Consider the following 8,557-nt stretch of genomic DNA (forward strand, 5'->3'; position numbering starts at 1 on the left):
TACCAAATCCTAACAGAATCCATGCAAACGGTTAAGTATGGACTAGATGTCAAAGGGTTCTACAGCAATTTGTTGTGTGGAAGGATATAATCAATATAATTAGAGAAGTGGCAACTAACCATCTGTTTCGATATCGTGGCATCGTGTTGGTGGTCAGTGCTGTCAAAGTGAATACTCGGCTGTTTTTAATGAACGCCATTTAGGTTTATATGAACATATGACACAGTAACATGAATTCCGTCGAACGCGATGCTACGCGTCTAGAAAGAGGGCAGCATGGTAGTACACCGTGGGAGAGGGATTTGAAAAAGGAACAGGGTTTGCAGACCAGCAAAGGAGGCAGACAAGGCATGCACAGAGCTCTCACAGAGGTGCAATAGGACTAGGAGCATTTAGGGCATTTATTGAACATCTGCTGGGTGCCCAGCACTGTTTAGAGCTGCACAGTCCCTACTCTCAAGAGGTGTATGATGAGGTTGCAAGAGGGAGTGGCCAAATGCTGCTAATAGAGAAAGACCAGGGGATGCTGAGCCTCAAAGGGACACGAAGGAAGGCTACCCAACATGTTGACGACTGGGCTGAGCTTTTAAAATTGAGAAAAAATTAACCAATTAAGAAAGGAGTAAGGAGAATCGAATCTCTTCTCCCACCTGCCTTCTGGTTACAAATCACTTGAAATATAAGTTAGTGGATCTTTGCTTGAGTGAGATTTTTTTTGATCTTCAGCTATATTCTTTCATCTTTGCGAGGAACCTTACCAAACACGATGGCTAGCAACCTTGCCAACAAGTCAGAGCCACACTCCGTGAGCTCCCGAGTGTCCACTGGGAATCTCGACACCCTGGTGGTCAAGAAGTTGATGTGGTGGCAATCTTCTGGAAGTATGGCAAAACTGTGGGTTGCTCTGTCCAACAGGGCAGTATGTTAATGAGAGAAATAACTGAGGTTCTGCAGCAGGAAAGGGTGGCAGAATGTTTGCTGGCCACGTTTTAGATAGTAATCTGGCCGCGGAGCCAAGGTGAACAGAGGAAAAGCAGGCGTGAAATCATCTGCAGCGGAGATGTGTGGCTCCTCTTTGACTTGGACTATGACTTTCAAGGGGAATATTGTGACAGGACACACGCCTTCCTCCTCCTCCTCCTCCTATTGCTAGGGCTGCTGAGCCCTCCACATGCCAGTGGGTATCAGGAAACACCTCCCGAAGGGACCAAAGTGGCTTCAATTCTAAGAGTGGACAGCAGGGATCTTCTTCCAAGTCTGGAAAGTTGAAGGAGATGAACTTCAGGCCATGAAGAAGGAGCTGACCCAAATAAAACACCAAGTAGACTCTCTTCTGGAAAACCTGGAGAAGACTGAAAAGGAGCAGAGCCAACAAGAAGAGAAGTCGGAAGAGGAGCAGAGCAGCAGACTCATGTGAAGACGGTGTCTGAGAGATGCAGGTGACGCTGCCGCACGGGGGACCTCCTGGGTGACGAGGAGAAGGAAGATCAGGGGATGGCCGGCTGGAGTTGATCCAGGGCGATGAGAAAGAGGCGAAGGACAGGATGACAGAGAGGAAGGCGAGGAGGACTCTTAAGCACATAGTGGGGTTTAGAAATCGTACCCCGTTATTTCTGTACCCAGGCGCTTATCTAAGATCAAAATGTCACCAGATCCTCTCCCCTGTGCCGTCAGCACATGCTCGCTGTCCTCCCTGTCTTCTTCCCATGCTCATTAATTCATACTGCCCTGGGCCTGGTCCATTTTCACTTCTTGTGGCGCTCCTAGTAGTTTTGTTCAGTCTTACCGGTAATTGTACTTTCATTTTTTTGATAACTTCTTATGACTTAAACAATAAAAAGGATGCGTGGTTATTATAAAAAAAAAGAGTGAAAAAGGAAGAAAGAAATGCCAGAAAGAAGAAGAAAAAATAATAGAGAAAAGCATGGCATTGCTTTAGCTTATAGACACGAGGGAGACATGAGCGAGTGTGATGATAGGTGGGACAGTGCAGGGAGGGGCCAGTTGGTAAAGGAGAGCAGAACCCCATCACGGGGTCCTATCCGCCTGCTTGAGGAACTTGAGTGTCATTCTCAAGGGAGACTAATCTTGTCAGCACAATGATCAAATGTCTATGTTAGAAAGAGGAATGTGGTAGGAGAGAGGAGGGTGGCCAGGAGGAACACTGGAGATGGAGATTAATTAGAAGGCTGCTGCAGAGGTCCAGGCAGAAATGACGGGGACCTGGGCTAAGGCAGCGCTGACATCGAATGGCTTGAGCCACTTCATGAAAGGTAGAATACTTAGGTTTGGTGACTGTGTTAAAGCGACTCAGGGAAAGAAGGCAATGCCCCAAGGTGGAGACCACAGGACGGTTATATTTAAACAGGAAGAGAATGAGTGTGGTCTTGAACCTGAGGAGTTTGAGATGTCTAAGGGACAAGGAAGTAGATATATCTAGGAAGTGCTGCATTCATGAGTTGGAGCTCACAGAGTGGTTGGAATTGGGAAGCACTGAGTTGGGAAAGATTTGGGGTGATGGTGTCATGGAAGCTTTTGAGAGCACTTCGCTCAGTGACTTGAGAGGCAAGAGCTAGTGAGAACACTGGTGTTCATACGCAGAAAGAGAGAGAGAGAGAGAGAGAGAGAGAAGAGAAGAGGAGAGGAGAGGAGAGAGAGAGAGGAGCCCAGGAAGGAGATAGTAGGAGGAGTTGTAGGGTGAGGAGGGGGTGGTATCTTGGAAAACCAGGGAAGTCCTGAGCGACTGTGTAGATTACAACAGAGGTTAATTAGGAGGAGCCTGGAAATTGTCTGCTATTTCACAATAATGAAGAGAGTGGTCACCTTCATTGAGGACTTAGTAGCAGAGTGTTAGAGACGGGATGGGGATGAGGGCTGTGCATTTGATTGACAGGTAGGGAGTCACATGGGCTAAAGGGTAAATGGAGACAGTGAAGGTTGTCTCTGGAAAGAAGGAGAACCAAGAGATAAAGTTAGAATACAGAAAGGGTCACCCCCATTTGAAGTTTACATGCTAAAGCTTTTCGGGGGCTGACAAGGCAAGGGGAGAAAGAGAGACGTGAGGAAAGGGGTGAGAGAAAAAAAGAAAAGATTTGGAAAAAAGTCTGGCTTCTGGAGGCAGCTAGGTAAGGGAGGGGGTGGGCAGGATCTAGAGCCGAGATGGAGTGGCTGTCATTCGAAGGGACATCTATTTAGTGAAAATGGAGTGAGGAATGTTGGCTGGGCTGCTTTCACCGAAGTCGTGGATGAGTTGGTGAGTTAGGGAGCAAGCTCCACCAGAGCTCCGCCTTCCTGGATAAAGTAGGACGAAAGGACAGGTCCTGAACAAGGATGGTAATTTATAACATTTCAGGCAGGGAAAGAAGGAAAGAAGAAATTGAAAGACCAAAAGAAAAAAAAAAGGTGGGAGATGAAAATAATTTTGGCTAATGGATAGGATAAGGGTTTTTATAATCAAATCATTAGCATTATTAACATGTGTTAATTGTACAAATAAATGGGGCTCACTGTGATATTTCCATACATGTGTACATCATGCACTGATCATGTCCATTCAGACTTCTCATACCTCACCCCATTTCTTACCCCTGGCCCCCTTCATATTCCCCTAGTAATCCCACTTTCAGGTCAACACTTACTTATTTTTGGTTTGTACATGTGAGAAAGAATATGAGATACTTGTCTTTCTGTGACTGACTTATTTTGCTTACCATTATGTCTTTCAGTTCCACCCATTTTGCTGCAATGCAGGATTTAGGTTCTTTAAATGACTGAATAGCAACTCCATTGTGTATATGTAACATATTTTCTTTGTCCATTCATTTGTTAATGAGCATCCCACCTGACCATGTCTTACCTATTGTGAATGGTCCTGCAATAAATAGGTGTGTACTTTTTTTTTTTTTTTGTATGTTAATTTCATTTCTTTTGGATATATGCCCAGGAGTAGGGTGGATGGATCATAGGGTAACTCTACTTTTAGTTTTGTGAAGAACCTCCATACTGTTTTCCATAGTGGCTGCACTGATTTAAGTAACCACCACTACCACCACCAACAATAGTTAAGAAAAGAGAAAAAAGAAAGAGATAATGGGTAAATGATCTGAACAGATAGTTCTCAACAGAAAAAAATCCAAATGACCAATAAATACATGAAAAAATGCTCAATTGAATTAACCATCAGGGAAATACAAACTAAAACCACATGAGATACCATCTCACTGCAGTTAGAATGACTATTACTTTTTAAAAATGCTGGCAAGGATGTGGAAAAATAGAATAAGATTTTGTGGAAGAGGTGGTGTTGGATTTGGTCTTCATGTGGGCAGGATTTAGGAAAATGAATAGGGAAGAATAAGTTCCAGGAAGAACATAAGCAGAAGCAAAACAAATAAATAAATAAAGACCATGTCAAGATCACTAACTCACCAACGTAAATTTTTAGTTCGATCACAGGGTACATGACCAAAACCTCACAAATATTATGCTTCCGACACGTCCTATGTAGTTATGTTTCTCTATGATATCCTAACATGATTCCTGCCAAAAGTTGGGTCTTCAATAAAATATTTGTTAAATGAGTGAGAGGATCAATGCATTTATAAAGACATTTTCTGTATAGCAAATTATAAAAATTAAATGAGTATCCCAGGGTAAATGATGGATACTAATTTTATTTTATTTTTTTGATAGTAAAAGCCCTTAGTTCACCTTTCACCTATACAGGTGCTTTCTATATAACTGTATAATAAACTATCCTAAAACATAGAACGGAAGCCTTTTAAAACTCACATTTCTCAGGTTCTGTAGGTGAAGTTTGAGACAGGGACCAGAGGCTCTGACTGAGGTTGTTCAGTTGCGCTCAGCTGGCAGATGGGCTAGTCTAGAGGACCCAAAATATTTCACTCACAAATGCAGCTCTGGGTGAGGTCGACTAGAAGGTGGATCTCCATCGGGGACTGTTAACACACGCAATCTACCTGTGATTCTCCTGCATGGTGGTCTTGAGTAGTTCTTTTTTTTTTTCCTTCTTCTTTTTTTGAGTAGTTTGGTTTCTTAAATGGGGGCTGGCATCTTATGGAGCAGAGGTTCTTATTCAACTGAGAAGAAGCTGCTCCTCTCATATAAGGAAGGGAAGCCAGGGAGACTGCCATATTCCTTCAACGCACAAGAAAACCCCACCACCTTATCCCAGCTCCCAACAAAGAATTATTCAGCCCTGAAAGTCAATTATTCTGAGGTTGAGAAACTCTCCAGAAGAACAAGTTACCTAAGGAAAAGAGTTACAAGACCCTTTTTGGAGCAATGTGGAGTCACTCCCACCCAATTGTGTTGGTGGCAAGAGATTCATAGAGTTTGCCCAAATTGAGGGCAAATAGACTCCACCTCTTGATGGAACTCTGACAAGGTCACCTGGTATTAGAGCACGTGGGAGGTGTGTTTTTGAAAGATACACTTTATCACAACTGGAATAGAAGCATAAACTAAGTATGTTCGAGAGAGATGGGGAGAAACATTTAATGGCAGGCAGGAAGAAGTTGTGAACATCTGTAAAATGCAGATGAGGGAAAGAGATGGGTTGTAGTCAAAAACCTCCTTCTAACAGGGAAATTGAGAAGCACACCTGCCTCTCTCCAACTCTGGTCCAGTTGACAGGCGACTCCTGAGTGAGAGGTGGGCCTACTGGGCAGTTAGGCTCCTCCTCTGTGGGCCACCAAGGCTTGACTCATGGGGAGAGCACTGAGCTGAGTCCACCTCTACTTTCACCACCGACACACCCTCCTCGAGTTCATGGTGCCCCTGGGTAAGAGAGAGAGCAGTTCTTTGACTTCCTGTGATCTTCCATTGTCTTCCTCTTGGGGTGAGGCCTTGGGTGTGAAGCCCAGTCCAGTGAGCCTCAGTGCTGTGCTTAAGGTCACTCTTCCTCTTCTACCCGGGCCTTTCATCAAACCTCCAAGCACACACTCTGACCTCCACTGCATGTATTCTTCCCTGGGAGGATCCCTGGTCACCAACCAGCCAAGTTAGATTTGCAGTTGTAGTTTGCTTATTTAAAATAAGTATTTCCAGCTCTAAGTGGCAAGTATCTAAAAATTAGGACATTTCACACAATATGGAATGGAAAAAAAACATCTCTTTTGCTTTTCTTAAAGCATGGGAAGATCTGGAAACACTGGCCTGTGATCTTGATGGCAAGAGTTGTCTGAGTTGGGTAGCATCTTCCCTGGCACACACGCTGTAGAGAAAAATATTTGGAATGCTATAAGGGAGATTCCTGTTTAGGGGCATTCACTGCACATTGGCATATTAAACTCCCAGGAAGTGCAGAATAATAGTGTAGTATTATTTTATTTAATACTATAGCATGCTATGTAATAATACTATATAATAATTGTTTTAATACTGTTAAAGATGGTGACAATAATAATAACTATTTAATGTTGTTTAATGTAGAAATGTCCAGTGGCAAGAAAACTTTTCTAAAAAATGTATATATACTTTGAGATACATGAAGCAAAATGTAAGTGGGCCACCAGGACAGTCATTTCTTTATGTCTGTGCACAGATTCTTGAATCTGGGATCATTGGCACATGATATATGTGGCATATTTTTCTGCAAAAATGGCTACAATAATTACTCTCCTTGTCTCCATTTCTTTATTTAGTCATCTTCCACTGTGACTTTGGCATTGGCCTAGTGACTAGCTTTGGCTAGTAGGACAATAACAAAGGTGCCATATGCATGGATTTAAAATTCTTCATGCACCAGGGTTTGTCTTTACTCGATGGACTTGGATTCTGAGAAGGCCATTTGACTAACCCAGAGCTAAGCTCTGGAGAAGATGCCAAAAGGAGGGGAAACAAGACAACTCAGCCTACAACCTGAGACAATTGGTTGACATGTGAATGAGGCTGTCTGGGACCAGGCAGCCTGCAGATCCTTCCAACTAGTGGCAGATGTATACGTGAACCTGTCTACCATCACTGGAACAGGCAAACCTTCCCAGCTGAGCCCTAGCCAAACTGGGAATTCACAGAATCATTAACAAATAAGGACCATCATTTCAAGTCACTGAATTTTGAAATTGTTTTGCAAGAGAAGACCAATACCCATCACTGTCTGAAACTACATACAATGATTTGCTTACATAATTTCCTCCCCTCTAGGATTTGTTCCCCCTGTGAAGGTAGGGACTTTTTTTGGATTACATTGTGGTCACCGAGCCTAGGACAGAGTCTGGTCCATGAAAGTTCTAGGAGATATTTGTTGAATGAATAAACAGTTTCCCTTGGAACCATCTATCTACTCCCACTCCTGGGGTTAGATAGGGAAGAGAGAAAGAGGGAAGATTCTAGTTCCACATCTGTGGATTCAGCTACAGAATAAAAATATGTGGAAAAATTGCCTCTGTTATGAACATACACAAACTTTTTTTGGTCATTATTCTGTAAATAATACATTATAGCAGTTACATTGTATTAGATAGCATAAGTAACCTAGAGACTATTTAAAATATTCAGGAGGATATGCATAGGTTATATGCAAACAGTACATCATTTTATACCACATGAGGGACCTGAATCTCTGAGGATTTTGGAATCCTTGGTGGTGGGGGAGACTGGAACCAACCCCCATGGACATTGGTGGTTGTATGTACTGTTAGGAGAGAGGAGGAAATGATAAATGCATGTTTTAAGAGTGGAAAACTTCAGGGTTTGAGGCAATGGGAAAATGTAAGTTAAAGGGTACAAAATTGCAGTTATGTAAAATAAGTAAGTCTAGGGTCTACTGCAACAATGTGAAATAGTCAATACTTTGTACTGTATTTCCTAACATACTCTTAACCACAAAAAGAGAGAGCAACCATAACAACTATGTGAGATGATGCATATGTTAATTTACTACAGTACTTCACTGTGTGTATATATATCAAAACTTCATGTTGAATAACTCAAACATACAATGAAAAAGTGTTTAAAACAGTGAAGTTCAAACAACTCAAAACTAGGTCCTAATTTGATAAACTCTTCTTGAAATTGCATTTCCACTTTAATAATTATAATATATTGTCAATATTGTTTCATCTATTCTAAGCAAAAACAGATTCAAAATATCTGAACATGGCAATATATTACATAAGGTATAAAAATTTTTAGTCTGAGAGAAAGGTGATTTAAAGTCCTTTAATTTTTTTCTATGTACCATACTACATGTGAAGCAGCCCCTCCTACTCCTAAAACTCCCATCCTTTCAAAATCCTGGCATATTATTTTAAAGACTGCTGTAGATTAACTGCACATTATGAACTCATCCAGCAGTCTTAATGAAAAAATCTCACATGAAAAAATGAATTAAAGTTAATTGGTAAAGAGGAATAAATGAAAGAAATGCATAATTAAGATCAAGATGTTTTTATAGGACATAATCAATACAGGTGAAATGTTTTGAGAGAAAAAGATCAAAAGCTTGACATTTTGTGCAGAAGCTGAGAGTGTATCAGATGCATATTGCTTGTCTCCTCATGTATAGATGTGGGGGCCACAGCTTGCAACTGGA

The 8,557-nt window shown here is 41.8% G+C and overlaps 1 pseudogene across 1 annotated transcript; it reads left to right on the forward strand.

Moving 5' to 3' along the window:
- The first annotated feature begins 600 nt into the window (after window positions 1-600).
- LOC306664515 (heterogeneous nuclear ribonucleoprotein C-like) lies at window positions 601-1,458 on the forward strand (annotated as a pseudogene). The gene has a single exon. The product of its transcript is annotated as a heterogeneous nuclear ribonucleoprotein C-like (transcript).
- The last annotated feature ends 7,099 nt before the right edge of the window (window positions 1,459-8,557 follow it).

Source organism: Sciurus vulgaris (assembly GCF_902686455.1).
Source record: "Sciurus vulgaris genome assembly, chromosome: 6".
Taxonomy (NCBI): Eukaryota; Metazoa; Chordata; class Mammalia; order Rodentia; family Sciuridae; genus Sciurus; species Sciurus vulgaris.